General features: G+C 43.9%; 1 long non-coding RNA gene and 1 pseudogene across 1 annotated transcript; both read left to right on the top strand.

The window, feature by feature from the left end:
* Positions 1-403: 403 nt before the first annotated feature.
* On the top strand, positions 404-4,345 carry LOC122341135. The gene is made up of 3 exons (XR_006250429.1): positions 404-510; positions 3,933-4,092; positions 4,199-4,345. It is a non-coding gene; the product is annotated as an uncharacterized LOC122341135 (long non-coding RNA).
* Positions 4,346-14,846: 10,501 nt separating this feature from the next.
* On the top strand, positions 14,847-21,704 carry LOC122341146 (annotated as a pseudogene).
* Positions 21,705-22,187: the final 483 nt, after the last annotated feature.

Here is a 22,187-nt window from a genome sequence, read left to right as displayed (position 1 = left end):
TTTTTAATTAAGGCGTAGTACAAGACTTCTTTGTCGTCACAAATAATTGTCGTAAAGCAAAACATTTAGTAGAAAAATCTGACGTGAAGGAAAAACTATTTTTGGAATGAGCAATTTTGAGTGGGATTCTGGTTGAGAAGCACTTCACTAAAATGTACCATATCTGTGGAATGTGGTAGCATTGCCACCTACTGACCGGTTCATTGTTAATCAGATTTATATAGCGCTTTTAACAATACAGATTGTGTCAAAGCACTTAAGAGTATCAAACAGGAGAATAGTAAAGTAAAATGTAGTGTCTGTGCAGTCAAATGACAATAATAACTGGAAATGAATGTAAATGTTTGTATATTGTCTGGTTTTCACAGAAAGGAGGCGACGGATGTGAAAGACACCTCTGAGATGGTGAAGGAGGCCTTGCAGCAGGCTGAGCGCGCCCAGAGTTCAGTGACCGAGGCTCTGAAACAGGCCAGCGCTGACATCAAGGGAACGCAAGACCTGCTGGTCTCCGTAAGTCTACATTTCTAGCCATTGGTTCCAAAGGGGACCGTTTTAGCCATTCTTTAGTCATTAGTAATTTGGACTTGATCTTTGAAGCAATTTGTGACTCTTTTGTTTAAAATGCGTTGGACTTGGAGCTAAAACTGAGTAACACCGCTCAAGGCTGCTGAAGTTGGAAAGCGATGTAGCTTTGCTGAAAGAAAAGGCACTCAACACCTCCACCAGCGCGAACAGCACAGAGAAAGAGGCGGACAGCATCAAGGCACTTCAAAAATTCAAATTCAAATTTGATTTGTCACACACATACATACATGGTACGACATGCAGTGAAATGTTTTTACAACCTTCCAGCCGGAATAGAAAACGAAAAATATAAAATATAAAAAAATATATATATACGAAGAAGTGTACAAAGTATAAAAGGTAAAAATAAAATAAAGTATAAAATATAAAGTGGCTGTGTGAATGTCCAATGTAAAGTGACTAGTGGAGTATTGTCCAGTGTAATTGTCCAGTTGTAAGTGGGTATCTGGGGAAAGAGGGGTGAACATGGGAATCCCGGTGATTAGGCGCTGGGTGTTCTCTGGTTCAGACTCGAATGGCCTCATGGAAGAAGCTCCTCCTCATTCTCTCTGTGTTTGCCTTCAGGGAACGGAAAGCGCTTTCCTTAACGCAACAGAAAGAAGAGTCCATTGTTGGGATGGCCGAGGTCTTCCACGATCTTCCTGGCCCTGGTACAGCACCGCTTGTTGTAGATGTGCTGCAGCACAGGGAGGTCAGTGCGGGTGGTGCGCTCAGCTGACCGCACCACCCTCTGAAGGGCTCGCCTGTCCTGCATGGTGCTGTTCCCGAACCAGGAGGTGATGTTTCCCGTCAGGACACTCTCAATGGTGCAGGTGTAAAAGTTCCTGAGCACCTGAGATGGGAGTCTGAAGTCCCTTAAGCGCCTCAGATGGTATAGACGCTGCCGGGCCTTCTTCACCAGGGTGTTGATGTGACAGGACCAAGACAGGTCCTGCGTGATGTGAACACCCAGGTACCGAAAACTGTCCACTCTCTCCACCGGGGTCCCCTTTGATCATGATGGGATGGTAAGAGCGCACCTGCTTCGTGCTGAAGTCCACTATTAACTCCTTTGTTTTTCTGACGCTCAGGAGCAGATTGTTCTCCTGAAGGTAGACCATCTCATCGTTGTTGGATATCAGGCCCACCACGACAGTGTCGTCAGCAAATTTAATGATGGTGATGGAGTTTGTAGTGGCCACACAGTCATGTGTGTACAGCGAGTACAACAGGGGGCTCAGAACACAACCCTGAGGGGCTCCAGTGCTGAGAGTGAGGGAGGATGAGGTGTGTTTTCCCATCCAGACGGCTTGTGGTCTGTCGGTCAGGAAGTTGGTGATCCAGTGACGCAGGGATGGGCTGAGTCCCAGGACCTCCAACTTCGAGGTGAGTGTGGAGGGAACTATGGTGTTGAACGCTGAACTATAGTCCACGAACAGCAATTTCACATAGTTCCCTTTTCTAAAATCCAGGTGGCTCGTGGTTGTGTGGAGGAGGTGTGTGATGGCATCCTCCGTAGACCGGTTCTGGCGGTGGGCGAATTGTAGTGGGTCGAGTGTGTCCGGTAGTGATGCGGTGATGAAGTCTCTGACGAGTCTCTCAAAGCACTTCATCTCTACCGTCGCCAGAACTGCGGTAATCATTCAGGCAAGAGGCAAGAGGTTTCTTCGGCACAGGAACAATGATGGACTGTTTGAAACACGAGGGGACTGTAGACTGTTTCAGGGAGAGATTAAATATCTAAGGTAAGACTCTGTTATTTATTTATTTTCGTTTGAGTAGGTTATTTATATTTTTAGTTTGTAGTTTGTAGTTTGTTTATTATGTTGGCCTTGCCTCTCCTGAAGATTTGCTTCCTCTGTTATTCATCTGTTCTTAAATAAATGAAAGATATTTATTCAAGACTGCGTTTGTGCTTTTCTGGATCAGGGGATTGATGTGACCGTCCGACGTTTTTTTTTTTTTTGTTTTTGTAGACTTTAGACTTTATTTGTTACAGCCTTGCGTGCCCTCTAGACAAACGGGAGGCTCGTAACACTATCCCCGTGTTATAGGCTGCGGAGCGGGATCTCAGAGAGTCGTGGATAGTTTACCCACGGTTTACCCACGGCTTCTGGTTGGGAAACGCCCTGATGACTGTTTTTCTACCGTGTCATCCGCTAGTTTCCCGATGAATCCCATCACTGCTTCTGTGAACACGTTGACGTCCTCGGAGCTACACCTGAACATGGCCCAGTCTGCGTCATCCAAAGCGTCCTGCAGAGCGGCCACCGAATGGTCAGACCAGCGTGACACCTCCCTCTGTACCGGGCTTCCTGTTTCAGCCTCTGTTTGTAAACAGGCACGAGGAAGATGGCGCCATGGTCCGATTTACCAAACGGTGGGCATGATTTTGCCTTGTAGCTCTCTATGAAGGGTGTGTAGCAGTGATCCAGTGTCCTTTCGCCCTGGTGGGGCAGGTGAGTTGCTGGTGAAAGTTTGGCGGCGCGCTTGAGGTTTGCACTGTTAAAATCCCCATCACAATGAGTGCGGCCCCGGTGCTGTGACTGGTGTGATGTTAGGTGATCGTGCTTGAGGTGGAATATAAACGGCACTGACTATGACCGAGCTGAATTCTTGTGGAAGATAGAAAGGGCGACAATTGATGGTCAGAAGTTCCAGGTTTGGTGTGCAGGAGCGTGAGAGAGGGTTGGTAAACAACTCGCACCAGCGATTGTTCACCATCAGACACACTCCACCTCCTCTTGTCTTCCCCGACTCCATTGTTCTGTCCATGCGGTAAACAGAGAAAAACTCGGCCGGTTGTATGGCGTACCACTGGGTTCAGCCATGTCTTGGTGAAGCAGAGGAGGTTGCAGTCCCGCACCATGTCTCTCTGGAACTTGATCCTGCCCTGAGGTCATCGAGCTTGTTTTCCAGAGACTGGACGTTGGCTAACAGGACACTAGGTAGGGGAGCGGCGTGAGCGTGCCCTCAACCTGTTCCTGATGCCGGCTCGCTTCTCGTGGATGCCGGTGCGGTCGCGCCCTTTGTCTTCGACAGGATCTCGCCGCCAACATGGGTCCGGGTTTAAAAACGGCGAAAGGTGGGTGCATTGTACACCAATAGATATAAGAGTGGCTCGGTCATATGTAGTAATAGCCATCTTATATAAAGAAAACAGCGTAGACTATTTAAAATACAAACATACTTAACAAAAAAACAGAAAGTTTTGCGGAGCGGTCGTGGACGGCAGCCGACCTCAACGGCGCCATCTTGCACTTGCTGAGCAGCTCAAAAGGTGCATGAATCACCTGGATATGATACGTCATCTCTGCTAAGAAGTGTTGTGGGTTTGTAACCTATACTATACATGACTGTTTATGCAGGATCTGGATTCAGAGCTGAAGGACAAGTACAGTAGTGTCGAGCAGGTGATCACACAGAAAGCAGAAGGAGTGGCAGAGGCCAAGAAAAGAGCAGAGAAACTCCAACAGGAAGCCAAAACATGGCTGCTACAGGCCAGCGACAAACTCCAGCTGCTAAAAAGTATGTCAATAACGCATCTCTAATTAAAGCATTAGAAGAGAACCATCACAAAACATTAACTTTTAAATGTTCTCGCTTAAAAGAACAATATGTCTGTGTTTTTCAGATCCTGAGAAGAACTATGATGTAGATCAGAAGCTGCTGGAGGACAAGGCCAATGAACTGGTGGATGTGGATAAGGCTGTGAAAGAACTGCTTCAGGAGATCAGTCACAAAGTCACCGTCTACAGCACCTGACTGTTTTAACACTACTACTGACTGCTTTGGGAACATTTATGAAATTACCTTCTACGCCAAATCCCTGAGAAGGTTTTGTGAGTTTTACCCATACTTTATGATCACTGTATGGAAGGGTGTTACACACTTTTATGAACACGAGAGAATGCGATTTGGATTTTAAACCATAGCAGACCAAAGAGTGAATGTAGGATATGCCCAACATAACTATGAGACTGCAATTACATTGACCTCATTGTTTCAATTTTAGATTAGAGTTAAAAAGTAAAATAATATAAATGTAATTTTTACAAACGTTTTTGTTTACAGATACTTGGACCAACTTGTGAATACCATGAAAGTTCAAATCAGAATAAACTCAAGTGTGAAACTGACATTGTTATTGTGTAAATTTCTCAAATCAAGGAAATCAATCAATCTGAGGAAACCTTAAAATATGCAAACAACACTGAAGACTGAAGTGTATTGTGAAAGAAAATCACTCTTTACTCCAAAATATTTTTACATTTGTTTATTTTCAGTTGTTGGTTTTATTGCTGGAAAATGACACTGATATGGACCGGGATCATGGCTGTAGACTGGAGCTGGACCTGTCCTGAAGCAATGAGGCTCGCAGACTGATGATACATGGAGCCCGCAGACTGATCTAAACGATCCAGATAAAGATCTGTTACCTATTCTCAATTGCCCTGTGTATCATCAGTCTTGGGCTACAGCTCTGACATTGTTCTTGTGCTCTTGTGGATTTGCTTCTGAATCAGACACCAGTCGTGTTGTGTTTGTTACTACGTTACAGCTGCGTTATTTAAACTCGCACACTCAGAAGTGTTCAGCTGGGATCAGGCTTTATGAAGAACAGTCAAGATCTTCCACAGTGACTCAATCAATCATTTGTTATTTAAACTTGCCTTATACACAGAGGCATTGTCATGTTAGAGTCCTGTCCATAAATCTGTATCCACAATTCCCTAGAACATCATTGTATGCTTTAACATTACGATTTGTACTCATGGATATTATAATAATAAATACATACTAAATTTAATGATAAAATTAATAATAAAGTAGTTCAACCTGTTTATTGGAAGTGGGTGACCCAAAACTTTTGTCAATATAGTGTATAAAGATACATTTACATTTGTGTTTACATGCATTTACTTCAGTCTTTTATCTGTCTTTATCTCTTTAGACTGCTTTTGGACACATTAAATATGATTTTTTTGCCAAACACCTACTTTTATTCAACAAACCTTACCTGTATTCTATGAGACTTACTTTTAGTCAACAAACTTTACCTGTATTCTAGAGGACATATCTTAACTCAACAGACCTTACTTGTACTCTAAAACACTTACCTTTAGTCTAGAAAGCATACCTGTATTCTACAGGACTTACCTGTTTTCTAAATCACTTACCTTCATTCAACAAATCTTACATGTATTCTACTGGACTTACCTTTAATCAACAGACCTAATCTGCATTCTACAGGACTTACCTTTAGTTAACAAGCTGTACCTGTACTCTTACCTTTAGTCAACATACGTTACCTGTATTCTAGAGGACTTACCTGTTTTCTAAATTACTTACCTTAATTCAACAAGCCTTACATCTATTCCACAGGACTTACCTGTTTTCTAAATCACTTAGCTTCATTCAACAAACCTTTCCTGTATTCTACAGGACTTACCTTTAGTCAAATCAAATCAAATCAAATCAAATTCAAATTCCATTGGTCACATACACAGACATACGTAGTAATGACATGTAGTGAAATGCTTTAGCCATCATCCCATCCACATCCAGATACAAGATGGGGTTAGACATGATGGGATGACAGAAATAAGGAAGTACAGCATTTACATGAGGAAGGGTGAGGCGAGAAAAAAAACAAACAAACCCAGACTGTGCTCCTAGGGGACCTGTCACCAAGCCAGCAGAGGAGCTCTTACACCCTGGGTGATCTGCGATCACACCCTCTGCTGCTACTTCCTGTTCCAGGACTATAAAACTGTAGCAAGCCACCGCCTGCAGGTTGCATTGTTTCGCCTGTTTCTTTGTTAGATCGTTCGTGGATTATTGTTTCTGATTTCCCTGGTTTTGACCCTGTCTGTTTTTCGGTTTTCTGATTGTTTGCTGCCTGACCTGACCATCGCCTGTTTCTGGATTTTGTTATTGCCTCGCCTCCTATACATCTGTTTGCCCTGTTTGACGCCTCTGCCTGCTATGACCATGCCTTCGTTTAATAAAAGCCTGCATATGGATCCGCACGCCTCAGGCCCTCATTCATGACAGAATGCAACCTCACACCAGGATCCAGCGGCTTTTCACCTGATCCATGTCCAGGTAGGACCCTCGCTAGACGTTTATTGGCCCTCAAGCAAGGCACTCGATCAATTGAGGATTATACTCAAGAGTTTCTGGACATGGCTTACCTCTCTGACATACCTGACTGCTTATTGATTGAGTTGTATCATGAGGGAGTAAATCAGCCACTCAAGACAAAACTTGTTCGTGAGGGTCCACGTGAGTCGCTTGCACAGTTTATTGAGTTCGGTTTAGTGACTGTGGGGTCAGCTTTCACGTTGGGTGTTGAGGAGGAAAAGGATACAGCATCAACTCCAGTAATGGCTGCCTTCCCAGAGCCGCTGCCCAAGATGGCCGCCTTCTTCCCAGAGCGCGCTGACCAAGATGACCGCCTTCTTCCCAGAGCCGCTGCCCAAGATGGCCGCTTCTTCCCAGAGCCGCTGCCCAAGATGGCCGCTTCTTCCCAGAGCCGCTGCCCAAGATGGCCGCTTCCCCGAGCTGCTGCCCAAGATGGCCGCCGCCTGCCCAGAGCCACTTCCCAAGATGGCCGCCGCCTGCCCAGAGCGCGCTCCCAAGATGGCCGCCGCCTGCCCAGAGCCGCTTCCCAAGATGGCCACCTGCCGCAAAGCCTCCAGTGCCCGCGCCGCGTGCAAAACCTCAAGTTATCCCACCCTCCCACCCTTGCTACACGTCGTCGATGGATCCCAGCAGCCCCTGCACTCATCCTCTGCCCTCCACCTGGAGCTCACCACGGGTCTGCCAGTCTCCATCGCCGCCGTGGGTGAAGGATCCCTCGCTTCATCGTTCCGCCTCCGAGTCCCAGACTCCACCTCGGCTTGTAGACCCATCGGCTCCCCCTGGGCTTCTAGCTCCCTCCTCTCCACCGTGCTCCGTCAGTCCACCAGCTCCACCAGGCTCCATCGTCTCTCCAGCTACGCTTGGTCGGTCGTCGACCATCCGTCGCCTCAGGATTCCACTCCTCCAGCTTCGCCTCGTCCCTCCATCCCTCCGGCTCTGTCAGGCTCCTCCCTCCCCCCGGCTCCACCTCAGTCCTCTGGCTTCACCGCGTCCTTCTCGTCCCCCGTCTCCGCATCAGTTGCCGAAGCCTGCGGTGTCGCCTAGGACCTCCAGCGCCTCTGTGTCACCCTGGCTCTTCGGCTCTCCGCCTCCGCCTCAGTCTCCTCGACCACCAGCTCCGCTGCCATCGGTCGGCCCCATGGAGTCGATGACAGTTACCTCTCCATGGCTCCTCCCTCCGTCGGCTCCACCACTGACCATCATGGCTGGGCTCTGGATCGCCTCCCGCTCCGGACTCCTCCTGTTTTCTCCCTGGCTCCTCCCTCCATCTCTTCCTCCTTGGACTCCGTTTGCTGACCCCCTCCTGGAACCCCCTCCCAAGCTCACAGTGTTTTTTGTTTGTTTTATGGAGTGCCAGGAGTCGCTCCTAGGAGGGGGGCTATGTCACCAAGCCAGAAGAGGGGGCTCTTACCCCTGGGTGATCTGCGATCACTCCCTCTGCTGCTACTTCCTGTTCCAGGACTATAAAAACTGTAGCAAGCCACTCACCTGCAGGTTGCATTGTTTCGCCTGTTTCTTTGTTAGATCGTTCGTGGATTATTGTTTCTGAGTTCCCTGGTTTTGACCCTGTCTGTTTTTCGGTTTTCTGATTGTTTGCTGCCTGACCTGACCATCGCCTGTTTCTGGATTTTGTTATTGCCTCGCCTCCTATACATCTGTTTGCCCTGTTTGACGCCTGCCTGCTATGACCATGCCTTCGTTTAATAAAAGCCTGCATATGGATCCGCACGCCTCAGACCCCTCACTCATGACAGGACCACAGTGTGATAACGGGAAAAAAAACACCTCAGCAATAGAAGAAGATAGTTTAGACACTTTGACAACATGTAAAACAATGTAAAGTCTCTGGGTCATTGGGATCCTCCACTGGCGAGCAGTCATCCTTCTCTGGCAGCCGTCAATGCAGCGTTGATCCAGACCTGTCTGCCAGGCAGGCGGAAAGGTGGGAGTGAGGAGTGCGAGAGCGTCTTCACTGCCGTGATCTACCGGGGGAGTTGTTTTTCCAGCAGTGCATGGTAGAGGGAGTCGAAACCAGATAGGAATGGAATTTGTTTAGGCTTGGTGCGAGTAGTCGTAAGCAGTTTACCCGAACAACTCTATTGTCCATTGTGGTCCCCAAATTGATCCATTTTTCGATGCAAAGCCTCGAGCTTCCCATGATGTTATCCAAAGTGCGGTTTACAACCACAGTCTGAGTCCCGACAGATCTGCCCACTACTTCAGTTATTCCAGGCAGCCTTGTGGGGCTGTGGACAGCTGCCCTCGTTCTCTCAATTTGTCGATATACCAGGGCTATGCCCAATCCGATCAGCAATAGCCCCGTAATCAAAGTTCCGAAATGAAAGATATCTTCAATATCCTCCACGGAAAGAGGTGCCAAGCACACGAGACGCCACTTCTCCCACGCGTCCATCGAATACCCGGCTGCCATCGTCCCGGCAGGACAGTGGGGTTCCCCCTCTTCAAGAAGATAACCTTACTCGTACTCTAAAACACTGACCTTCAGTCAACAAACCTTACCTGTATTCTACAACATTTACCTTCAGTCAACAAATTGTACCTGTACTCTAAAACACTTATCTTTAGTCAACAAACCTTACTTGTATGCTACAGAACTTATCTGTACTCTATAGGACTTACCTGTACTGTACAACACTAACCTTTATTCAACAAACCTTACCTGTATTCTGCAGGACCTAACTGTATTCTACAACACAAACCTTTATTCAACAAACCTTACCCGTACCTTACAACATTTACCTATAGTAATAACATAATTTTAGAACAGGTTTTTGAAGTTTGCTTTTCTGCTGCAATACCTTTTTCGAATTATTTTTCTTAAATAATGACCCCTAAACACTTATGCGTTTACTGTTTGATGTTAATGGAAAGACGCTAAGCCCTAATTTGTGTTTCCTTTATACTGCAGATGTATTTTAATCTTAACCTATATTACATTTGAATTTATTCAGCCATGTAAGAAGCACCAGGAAAAATTAAATAAAATAGAGTATCCTTCTATGTTCTAGAAGTTCAGTAAATGTGAGAATAAAGAATATATGCGTGTTATAGGTTCATGTAAATGAATTTATGATATTGTTCATTTTAAAATGGAATGTTAATGATTTAGAAATTTAGAAAGCCTATAGGACAACGAAAACAGGCTATGTTAATACCCAATGTATCTTAATAGAATTATTTGAAGCTACATCCACAAGTCGTTACAACAAATGCAGTTTCTGAGTGAATCTGTAGTACATTTTACTGTAGACTGATTTTAATATGAAATACAAATGTCAATATATGTTGTTTTATGGCAAAACTTTTAAATAAATAAATAAATGAATTGGCTCTATATTCATTTGTGCTAATTTCAACAATACATTATGCAACTCTACTAAAATGAATATCAACCGCAAAAATGTCAACAACATAAAACGACCACTAGATGGCAGCGTACAAAAGGTCTCGGGGTCACCATCACAAACCACAACACAGACATAAACAAGGTCTGTGTCTTTCAAAGTCAATTCATTTTCATTGTGTTTAGTATTGTAAGAGCGAGGATCCTTAGAGACAAGTCAATAAATCAAGCAATTTCCATAATTACAAGCAGAAAACTCTTGCTGAGCTCCATTGTGTTTTAATGCAGCTCAGTTTATTTTATTTATTTTTAAAGCACACTGGTTTGATCATATCAGCAAACTTCACTATAGGGACATTTGTAATGACAGACAAAACAGCTTACACCCCATATTAAAAGTGACAATAGCTTACCAAATAATAATATAATTTATGCTCATTTTTAACAGATGGTCACCAGACAAGAATAGCTGGACTTCCTTTTTAGTCCTTCCCCTTCTGTTTTTCAATTTTATGACCAATTTTGTTTTTGTTGCCGAACTGCAAAATATGCTTTTTTCTTACATACGTTTCCGGAAAAAAATATCTAGAAATCAAAATGATCAGAATCAGAATCAGAATCACTTTATTGCCAGGTATGTTTGCACATACGAGGAATTTGTTTTAGTGACAAAAACTCTACAGTGCAACACGATAACAAGACAAGACAGATATAAAGAGAATTATGTACAATATACAAAATATAAAATGTGCAACACAGCAAAAATAAAAATAGAAAAATAAAAATATATACTATAATTATTGCTTCCTTTTAAGAAAAAGTGAGTCAAAATTAAGTGAGAGATTTTTCTTGAAAAGTCTGTCAGTCTTGAAAATCCCTCTAATTGAAGATTTTTTGAATATTTTGGCTGGACAACAATGAAACAAATCTAAACAAGAACAGCAGTTTTTTTGCAGTGTAGTTCATACAGTAGCATATTTTACGATGGCCTATATATATATTAAAATAAGTATTAAAATAACTCAAATAGTATTTTACAATTGAAACTAAAACAGCGAATCATAGTTCAAATGATTCGTTCAAAAGACTGATTCATTCAGGAGTCTGTTCTTAATGAGTGTCTAACTGAATCATTGACTCGTTCGTTTAAAAACGCACATTCATGCATAAACCAAACTCATTTAAAACTATTTTCTTTGACGAAGCAGAGCGAAATCATGAAAAAGTGTTGCAGTCATACAATGTAAGTCATTTAATATCAGCGTCGTTTATTGAACTGTTGTATGAAATCTTGCAAATGAAACTCCTTGAATTGTCATTTAAAGCTGTTTTTAAAACAGTTAAATAATTAAAATGAAATCTATTATAAAAATTTAATTTAAAAAGAAATGAATAATTGCATAAATATTCAACTCGTGCTGAGATGTACGAGCGATGCGGAACTGACGTAAGCGCGCGGCGTGATTCGCGTCTTAGTTGCTATAGCGACGTGTGTTATGAGTTCCGCCTGAATATATAAACACTCGAACCCATCGCTATCTGTTGGTTGTGAGACGAGGAGACATTTGAGTATTTTCTGATCAGATCTTGTTGCTTTCTGAAGCTCATCGGAGGATTCGAGAAGAAGACTTTTATTTCAGACGGAGATCAGCGGATTTTCTTGGAGAAGAGTTTTAAACTGTTATTTGTTCTATAACTAAACTTATTACTGCAGTTGTGTCTTGTATTGTTATTGTATTTCATTTTATTTTATACATTTTCTTTTTTTCTCCTATTTGGAGTTTGGAGGAAGTCGTCAATGGCTCACTCGGACGAAAGACGAGGTATGTTTTTAATGGATTATTTTAGGATATTTATTATTGGTATGTGCATTGTTTGACAGCTTGTGCAACCTGTTATATTGAAGTTAAGTGATGCGTGTCTTGTTCCACGTGACAGATAAACTGTGCTAAATAAGGTTTTGATTATTGACTGTTAATAAAACAGTATGAAGTATTGTAAGTGTGTAATATTTCAGCCTCGGGCCGCTCCAGATCCAGGAGCGCTGCTATCTCTCAGACGGCTGCTCAGGAGGATGGGAGACGAGGCTCTGGTGATCGTGACCCAGAGCAGCCCCTGAGCCAAGAGCTACCAGGATACATCGCGCCTCTGCCTTCTGACCTGGCTGTTTCTGTGTCCACAGATCAGCCTCACAGGAAGAGGAAGCGGCAGAGCGGCGGCCGGGAGGATGAAGGGCCGCCCACCTCCAACACAAGACCAGCCAAACGCTCCCGCAGAGGTCAGGATTATCAAAGATGTCATGACTCAGTTATTAATAGAAAATGTTCTGTTTATACATGTTCTTGTGCGTTTCAGAAGCGTATGCCAAGGGCCCATTGCTGGGCCGAGGTGGATTCGGCTCGGTGCATGCTGGGATACGCAGGTCCGACAGACTGCCAGTAAGACGTTTCCTTCCCTGCCTCCTTCAAACAGCTTTTAGAGTTGGCGATATCAGTGAAGGCGTGATTTCCTGCGGTTGATCTGTTCACAGGTTGCCATCAAGTACGTTTGCAAAAGCAGGACGCCTGAGAAGCTGAAAGTGGTGAGTTGAAGGTGAATCTGTTGTGAATCTGCATTCAGCTCTGGATGTAACGGATCTTTGGTCTCTGCAGGAAGGTCAGGTCTGCTGCCGCTGGAGGTGGCGTTGATGACCCTGGTCAATTCGGCTCCTGCCTGCCCAAACGTCCTGCAGCTGCTGGAGTGGTTCGACCATCGCAGACGCTACACCATGATCCTGAGCGTCCCGTTCCTTGCCAAGATCTCCAGAGTTTCTGCGAGGAGAACGGATGTCTGGAGGAGACTCTGGCCAAGAAAGTCCTGCTGCAGCTGATCACGGCGCTGAAACACTGCGAGAGCCGCGGAGTCCTGCACCGGGACGTCAAACCGGAGAACCTGCTGATCTCCACTGAGTCACACGACATCAAGCTGCTGGACTTCGGCTGTGGAGATCTGCTGCAAGACTCGGCCTACCGACACTTTGCAGGTTGCTTTGATCTCACTGCAGTGATGCGTTTGTGAACAGCAAAGGGAAGATTTTGATCGGACGTTTGTGGTCTTGTTGTGTCTCTCAGGCACTCTTGAATACGCCCCTCCTGAGTGGTTTCGGCAGCACCGCTATATCACGCAGGACCGGCCACGGTTTGGTCGGTCGGGTGACGCTCTACAGCATCCTGTGCGGCTGTTTCCCCTTCAGAGGAGCACGCAGGGTCACCTCAAAAGCAGGCTGACCTTCCCTAGAGAGCTGTCTACAGGCAAGAGACAGACGTCACGCCCAGATCCAGGTGAAGCGTGTGCTTTTGTGTTGCTGAAGACTGTGTTGTGTGTAACAGAGTGCCGTCAGCTGATTCGCTGGTGTCTCAGTGCATCGGCATCAGACCGCCCAGTTTAGAGGACATTGAGAGCCACCCTGGTTAAACTGAACAGGTGTAAGGCCAGTGACACACACTTTCTGAATCACAGCAGAGTCACGGCTGGATTGTGTCGTTGGGATCAGTCTAGATCAATGCTTTTCGACTGTTTGTATAGGGAGAGCAGGAGTGACACAGGAAGTGCGGAGAACTGCTTCCTGGTCACCTTCAGTCCGGTGAGGGGCTCTGTGTGGATCCTGGAGGAGCTGAACACACAGCACCAGCAGAAACCAGAGCCTGAGATCAGATAGAGATTGGGGTTTTTAGCTAAAGCGTGTTTTTCAGAATGAGAGTAGAGAGAGAAAAAGGGAGAAATGGGACATTGTGTAAATAAGAGGAACAGACCGAGGCACTAGACACTAAATTGTACATATAATTCATATTTATTCATGTTTAGATGTAATAGATTTTTAGTTGGTTTGCAAAAGGAGTCTGTGCTGTCTAAAACCAGCTTGTGGTTTTGTAAATTAATTTGGTCATATAATGAAATGTAATTTCAATTATACATTTAGTGTAAATATATTTGAATAAAGCCTGTACGTTTGCAGATGATTGCAGTGTCTTTTAGTGGACAGAGGGTTAATGTGTGTATTTGTTTGTTATGTTGCACTTTAAGCGATACATTCTGCTATTTCTAAGGATTATGACAGGAACACAGTGAATTATGATAATACTGTATATTATACCTTTTAGTGCAAATACACTCTTGGAAATAAAGGTACAAAAGCTGTCACTGGGGCGGTAGATTTTTAAAAGGGACATGTTTGTACCTAAAGGGTCCATTTGGTAGCTTAAAAGGTACATATTAGTTCGTAAAGGTACATATTTGAGCCTATGTCACGGTGTGGTTTGCGAGAAGGAGCACTCAATGAGAAAAATAAACTAAAACAGTTTTAATCCTCTAAAAACGAACAAAATAGCAATATAGCTGCAAGCAGGCAGGACAAAAAGGACCACACGCATTAAAGACGAGAACTGACGATTAAACAGAAGCAAACTGGAACTTAAATACACACAGGAATTGACTAAATTAACAAGACACAGTTAGACAATTAATAGAAAGTAGGTGACACTGAACACATGGGAGAAGACAAAACAACAACAAAAGAGTCCACACGTGTGACAACCTAATAGGTACAAAAGTGTATTTTTTAAAAACGTACCGCCCAGTGACAGCTTTTGTACCTTCATTTTTGAGTGTGTGTGAAATACAAATAGAAAAAAACAGCAGGTTTGAAATGATCTGACATTATTTGCTCATTTAGCAGTAAGCTGTGTAAGTGTTAAGGTTTCTTTTAAAACACTTCGAATTAATAAATGTGACGATGCTGGCCTCACAAAGAAGATCAGAAAGGTAACCTTATCCCTGACTTGTTAAACCCTCATTAAACCCACTTGTTAAAAGCCTTTACAGCACGAATCCCATTCCAGAGCTGAAGAAATGACTAAATTCCTCTGAATTCTGATATTTTTGTGTTAATATCAGGCAATTGTTTTGGAGTTTATCACAATTCTGTTTTTGATGCATGTGTGAGTGTTGTGAGGAAGTCATTGTGCAAGAGTTTATGGAGAATATTATATGGCAACATATCTCTCGCTCTTTATGTACGGTCAGTTTAATTCTGTCAGTTTCCCTGAAGAAAGAAAGAGTAAAGAAAGGAATAAAAGAAGGACAGAAAGAGAGAGAGAGAGAATCTGCGGCTGTCGGGAGTACATCTATTTATAGATATGTATTTGCCTTCAGGTATTTATAAACAAAAATAGGCATGAAATAATGTTTTCTAAATCATTAAAATGTGAAAATTGACTGGAACAAAAAGTATCAGAGGAAAATAGAAATCATGTCTTTATAGCATTTTTAATTAAGGCGTAGTACAAGACTTCTTTGTCGTACAAATAATTGTCGAAAGCAAAAACATTTAGTAGAAAAATCTGACGTGAAGGAAAAACTATTTTTGGAATGAGCAATTTTGAGTGGGATTCTGGTTGAGAAGCACTTCACTAAAATGTACCATATCTGTGGAATGTGGTAGCATTGCCACCTACTGACCGGTTCATTGTTAACTGTATTTATATAGCGCTTTTAACAATACAGATTGTGTCAAAGCACTTAAGAGTATCAAACAGGAGAATAGTAAAGTAAAATGTAGTGTCTGTGCAGTCAAATGACAATAATAACTGGAAATGAATGTAAATGTTTGTATATTGTCTGGTTTTCACAGAAAGGAGGCGACGGATGTGAAAGACACCTCTGAGATGGTGAAGGAGGCCTTGCAGCAGGCTGAGCGCGCCCAGAGTTCAGTGACCGAGGCTCTGAAACAGGCCAGCGCTGACATCAAGGGAGCATAAGACCTGCTGGTCTCCGTAAGTCTACATTTCTAGCCATTGGTTCCAAAGGGGACCGTTTTAGCCATTCTTTAGTCATTAGTAATTTGGACTTGATCTTTGAAGCAATTTGTGACTCTTTTGTTTAAAATGCGTTGGACTTGGAGCTAAAACTGAGTAACACCGCTCGAAGGCTGCTGAAGTTGGAAAGCGATGTAGCTTTGCTGAAAGAAAAGGCACTCAACACCTCCACCAGCGCGAACAGCACAGAGAAAGAGGCGGACAGCATCAAGGCACTTCAAAAATTCAAATTCAAATTTGATTTGTCACATACACATACATACATGGTACGACATGCAGTGAAATGTTTTTACAACCTTCCAGCGTCCGGAATAGAAAACGAAAAATATAAAATATAAAAAATATATATATACGAAGAAGTGTACAAAGTATAAAAGGTAAAAAATAAAATAAAGTATAAAATATAAAGTGGCTGTGTAAATGTCCAATGTAAAGTGACTAGTGGAGTATTGTCCAGTGTAATTGTCCCAAAGACTTAGTAAATTACAGACCAATCTCTAATCTCCCTTTTCTGTCAAAGATACTAGAAAGGTAGTATCCTCACAACTGTATTCCTTTTTAGAAAAAATGGTGTCTGTGAGGATTTCCAATCAGGTTTTAGACCGTACCATAGTACTGAGACTGCTCTCATTAGAGAGTTACTAATGACCTGCTTCTATCATCTGATCGTGGTTTTATCTCGTTATTAGTGCTATTAGATCTTAGCGCAGCATTCGATACTATCGATCACAACATTCTCTTGGATAGACTAGAAAACTATGTTGGCATTAGAGGAAGCGCCTTAGCATGGTTTACATCATATCTGTCTGACCGCTATCAGTTTGTAGCACTGAATGTGGAGGTATCATATCGATCAAAAGTGAAATATGGAGTTCCTCAAGGCTCAGTGCTAGGACCGTTACTTTTCAACCTTTACATGTTACCTCTGGGAGATATTATCAGGAGTCATGGTGTTAGCTTTCACTGCTATGCTGATGATACTCAGCTCTATATTTCAGCGCAGCCTGGTGATACACACCAAATTGAGAATCTAACAGAATGCATAGTCGATATAAAAGCTGGATGATGAGTAACTTCTTAATGTTAAATTCTGAAAAAACAGAGGTGCTAATAATTGGACCTAAAACCCCACATATATAATCTAGAACACAGCCTATCACTTGATGGCTGCTCTGTTAATTCTTCATCATCAGTTAGGAACCTAGGTGTGCTGTTTGACCGCAATCTTTCCTTTGAAAATCATGTTTCTAGCATCTGTAAAACTGCGTTTTTCCATCTTAAAAATATATCTAAATTACGACCTATGCTTTCAACCTCTAATGCAGAAATATTAATTCATGCGTTTATGACCTCAAGGTTAGATTATTGCAATGCTTTATTGGGTGGTTGTTCTGCACGCTTAATAAACAAACTTAAGCTAGTCCAAAACGCAGCAGCCAGAGTCCTTACTAGAACTAGGAAGTATGATCACATTAGCCCAGTTCTGTCAACACTATCAAACATCGAATAGATTTTAAAATCCTATTAATTACCTATAAAGCCCTGAATGGTTTAGCTCCTCAATACTTGAGCGAGCTCTTATCACATTATAGTCCTGCACGTCCGCTGCGTTCTCAAAACTCTGGCCATTTGATAATACCTAGAATATCAAAATCAACTGCGGGCGGCAGATCATTTTCCTATCTAGCACCTAAACTCTGGAACAATCTCCCTAACTCTGTTCGGGAAGCAGACACACTCTGCCAGTTTAAATCTAGATTAAAGACACATCTTTTAACTTAGCCTACACATAACACACCAACACACCTTTTATTATTCAAATCCGTTAAAGGATTTTTAGGCTGCATTACTTAGATTTGCTGGAACCGGGAACACTACTCCTAAAATACGATGTACTTGTGACATCGTAAAAGAATGGCATCTACGCTAATATTAGTCCTGTTTCTTTCTCAATCTGTTTTCACAGTTTGTATCCAGACTAGATGGTGGATCAGCACCCAGAGATTATGTTCATCAGAGACCAGAAAACCTAGATGCGCCCGTCGACAGATCACCAGATCCTGATGCACACACACACACACGCACACACTAACTCATTTACACTACCTGACACAGCTGCGTTTAAAATTGAACTGGAGGTTAAGTGCTGGGCGTCCGGTCAGAGGAGAACTGACCCCAACTGAGTCTGGTTTCTCCCAAGGTTTTTTTTTCTCCATTCTATATGCATGGGGTTTTGTTTCCTTGCCGCTGTCGCCTCTGGCTTGCTTGGTTGGGGACACTTAACTTCTAGTGACTATCGTTGAATTGACTACAGAGACCGTCTCTGCATTTAATAAGAAATTGGTCACTCTCGTCACTATATATCCCTGTCATTATACTGTACAGTGCTTTGATGCAACCTGTGTTGTTAAAAGCGCTATATAAATAAAAATGATTGATTGATTGATTGTCCAGTTGTAAGTGGGTATCTGGGGAAAGAGGGTGAACATGGGAATCCCGGTGATTAGGCGCTGGGTGTTCTCTGGTTCAGACTCGAATGGCCTGCGGGAAGAAGCTCCTCCTCATTCTCTCTGTGTTTGCCTTCAGGGAACGAAAGTGCTTTCCTTAACGCAACAGAAAGAAGTCCATTGTTGGGATGGCCGAGGTCTTCCACGATCTTCCTGGCCCTGGTACAGCACCGCTTGTTGTAGATGTGCTGCAGCACAGGGAGGTCAGTGCGGGTGGTGCGCTCAGCTGACCGCACCACCCTCTGAAGGGCTCGCCTGTCCTGCATGGTGCTGTTCCCGAACCAGGAGGTGATGTTTCCCGTCAGGACACTCTCAATGGTGCAGGTGTAAAAGTTCCTGAGCACCTGAGATGGGAGTCTGAAGTCCCTTAAAGCGCCTCAGATGGTATAGACGCTGCCGGACCTTCTTCACCAGGGTGTTGATGTGACAGGACCAAGACAGGTCCTGCGTGATGTGAACACCCAGGTACCGAAAACTGTCCACTCTCTCCACCGGGTCCCCTTTGATCATGATGGGATGGTAAGAGCGCACCTGCTTCGTGCTGAAGTCCACTATTAACTCCTTTGTTTTTCTGACGTTCAGGAGCAGATTGTTCTCCTGAAGGTAGACCATCTCATCGTTGTTGGATATCAGGCCCACCACGACAGTGTCGTCAGCAAATTTAATGATGGTGATGGAGTTTGTAGTGGCCACACAGTCATGTGTGTACAGCGAGTACAACAGGGGCTCAGAACACAACCCTGAGGGGCTCCAGTGCTGAGAGTGAGGGAGGATGAGGTGTGTTTTCCCATCCGTCACGGCTTGTGGTCTGTCGGTCAGGAAGTTGGTGATCCAGTGACGCAGGGATGGGCTGAGTCCCAGGACCTCCAACTTCGAGGTGAGTGTGGAGGAACTATGGTGTTGAACGCTGAACTATAGTCCACGAACAGCAATTTCACATAGTTCCCTTTTCTAAAATCCAGGTGGCTCGTGGTTGTGTGGAGGAGGTGTGTGATGGCATCCTCCGTGAGACCGGTTCTGGCGGTGGGCGAATTGTAGTGGGTCGAGTGTGTCCGGTAGTGATGCGGTGATGAAGTCTCTGACGAGTCTCTCAAAGCACTTCATCTCTACCGTCGTCAGAACTGCGCGGTAATCATTCAGGCAAGAGGCAAGAGGTTTCTTCGGCACAGGAACAATGATGGACTGTTTGAAACACGAGGGGACTGTAGACTGTTTCAGGGAGAGATTAAATATCTAAGGTAAGACTCTGTTATTTATTTATTTTCGTTTGAGTAGGTTATTTATATTTTGTAGTTTGTAGTTTGTAGTTTGTTTATTATGTTGGCCTTGCCCTCTCCTGAAGATTTGCTTCCTCTGTTATTCATCTGTTCTTAAATAAATGAAAGATATTTATTCAAGACTGCGTTTGTGCTTTTCTGGATCAGGGGATTGATGTGACCGTCCGACGTTTTTTTTTTGTTTTTGTAGACTTTATTTGTTACAGCCTTGCGTGCCCCCTAGACAAACGGGGAGGCTCGTAACACTATCCCCGTGTTATAGGCTGCGGAGCGGGATCTCAGAGAGTCGTGGATAGTTTACCCACGGTTTACCCACGGCTTCTGGTTGGGAAACGTCCTGATGACTGTTTTCTCTACCGTGTCATCCGCTAGTTTCCCGATGAATCCCATCACTGCTTCTGTGAACACGTTGACGTCCTCGGAGCTACACCTGAACATGGCCCAGTCTGCGTCATCCAAAGCGTCCTGCAGAGCGGCCACCGAATGGTCAGACCAGCGTGACACCTCCCTCTGTACCGGGGCTTCCTGTTTCAGCCTCTGTTTGTAAACAGGCACGAGGAAGATGGCGTCATGGTCCGATTTACCAAACGGTGGGCATGATTTTGCCTTGTAGCTCTCTATGAAGGGTGTGTAGCAGTGATCCAGTGTCCTTTCGCCCCTGGTGGGGCAGGTGAGTTGCTGGTGAAAGTTTGGCGGTGCGCGCTTGAGGTTTGCACTGTTAAAATCCCCCATCACAATGAGTGCGGCGTCCCGGTGCTGTGACTGGTGTGATGTTAGGTGATCGTGCTTGAGGTGGAATATAAACGGCACTGACTATGACCGAGCTGAATTCTTGTGGAAGATAGAAAGGGCGACAATTGATGGTCAGAAGTTCCAGGTTTGGTGTGCAGGAGCGTGAGAGAGGGTTGGTAAACAACTCGCACCAGCGATTGTTCACCATCAGACACACTCCACCTCCTCTTGTCTTCCCCGACTCCATTGTTCTGTCCATGCGGTAAACAGAGAAAAACTCGGCCGGTTGTATGGCGTACCACTGGGTTCAGCCATGTCTTGGTGAAGCAGAGGAGGTTGCAGTCCCGCACCATGTCTCTCTGGAACTTGATCCTTGCCTGAGGTCATCGAGCTTGTTTTCCAGAGACTGGACGTTGGCTAACAGGACACTAGGTAGGGAGCGCGGCGTGAGCGTGCCTCAACCTGTTCCTGATGCGGCTCGTTTCCTCGTGGATGCCGGTGCGGGTCGCGTCCTTTTGTCTTCGACAGGATCTCGCTCGGCCAACATGGGTCCGGGTTTAAAAACGGCGAAAGGTGGGTGCATTGTACACCAATAGATATAAGAGTGGCTCGGTCATATGTAGTAATAGCCATCTTATATAAAGAAAACAGCGTAGACTATTTAAAATACAAACATACTTAACAAAAAAACAGAAAGTTTTGCGGAGCGGTCGTGACGGCAGCCGACCTCAACGGCGCCATCTTGCACTTGCTGAGCAGCTCAAAAGGTGCATGAATCACCTGGATATGATACGTCATCTCTGCTAAGAAGTGTTGTGGGTTTGTAACCTATACTATACATGACTGTTTATGCAGGATCTGGATTCAGAGCTGAAGGACAAGTACAGTAGTGTCGAGCAGGTGATCACACAGAAAGCAGAAGGAGTGGCAGAGGCCAAGAAAGAGCAGAGAAACTCCAACAGGAAGCCAAAACATGGCTGCTACAGGCCAGCGACAAACTCCAGCTGCTAAAAAGTATGTCAATAACGCATCTCTAATTAAAGCATTAGAAGAGAACCATCACAAAACATTAACTTTTTAAATGTTCTCGCTTAAAAGAACAATATGTCTGTGTTTTTCAGATCCTGAGAAGAACTATGATGTAGATCAGAAGCTGCTGGAGGACAAGGCCAATGAACTGGTGGATGTGGATAAGGCTGTGAAAGAACTGCTTCAGGAGATCAGTCACAAAGTCACCGTCTACAGCACCTGACTGTTTTAACACTACTACTGACTGCTTTGGGAACATTTATGAAATTACCTTCTACGTCAAATCCCTGAGAAGGTTTTGTGAGTTTTACCCATACTTTATGATCACTGTATGGAAGGGTGTTACACACTTTTATGAACACGAGAGAATGCGATTTGGATTTTAAACCATAGCAGACCAAAGAGTGAATGTAGGATATGCCCAACATAACTATGAGACTGCAATTACATTGACCTCATTGTTTCAATTTTAGATTAGAGTTAAAAAAGTAAAATAATATAAATGTAATTTTTACAAACGTTTTTGTTTACAGATACTTGGACCAACTTGTGAATACCATGAAAGTTCAAATCAGAATAAACTCAAGTGTGAAACTGACATTGTTATTGTGTAAATTTCTCAAATCAAGGAAATCAATCAATCTGAGGAAACCTTAAAATATGCAAACAACACTGAAGACTGAAGTGTATTGTGAAAAAAAATCACTCTTTACTC

The sequence above is a fragment of the Puntigrus tetrazona genome, unplaced genomic scaffold, assembly GCF_018831695.1.
Source record: "Puntigrus tetrazona isolate hp1 unplaced genomic scaffold, ASM1883169v1 S000001140, whole genome shotgun sequence".
In the NCBI taxonomy this organism is placed as follows: domain Eukaryota; kingdom Metazoa; phylum Chordata; class Actinopteri; order Cypriniformes; family Cyprinidae; genus Puntigrus; species Puntigrus tetrazona.
This window is presented reverse-complemented; position numbering and strand designations above follow the sequence as displayed.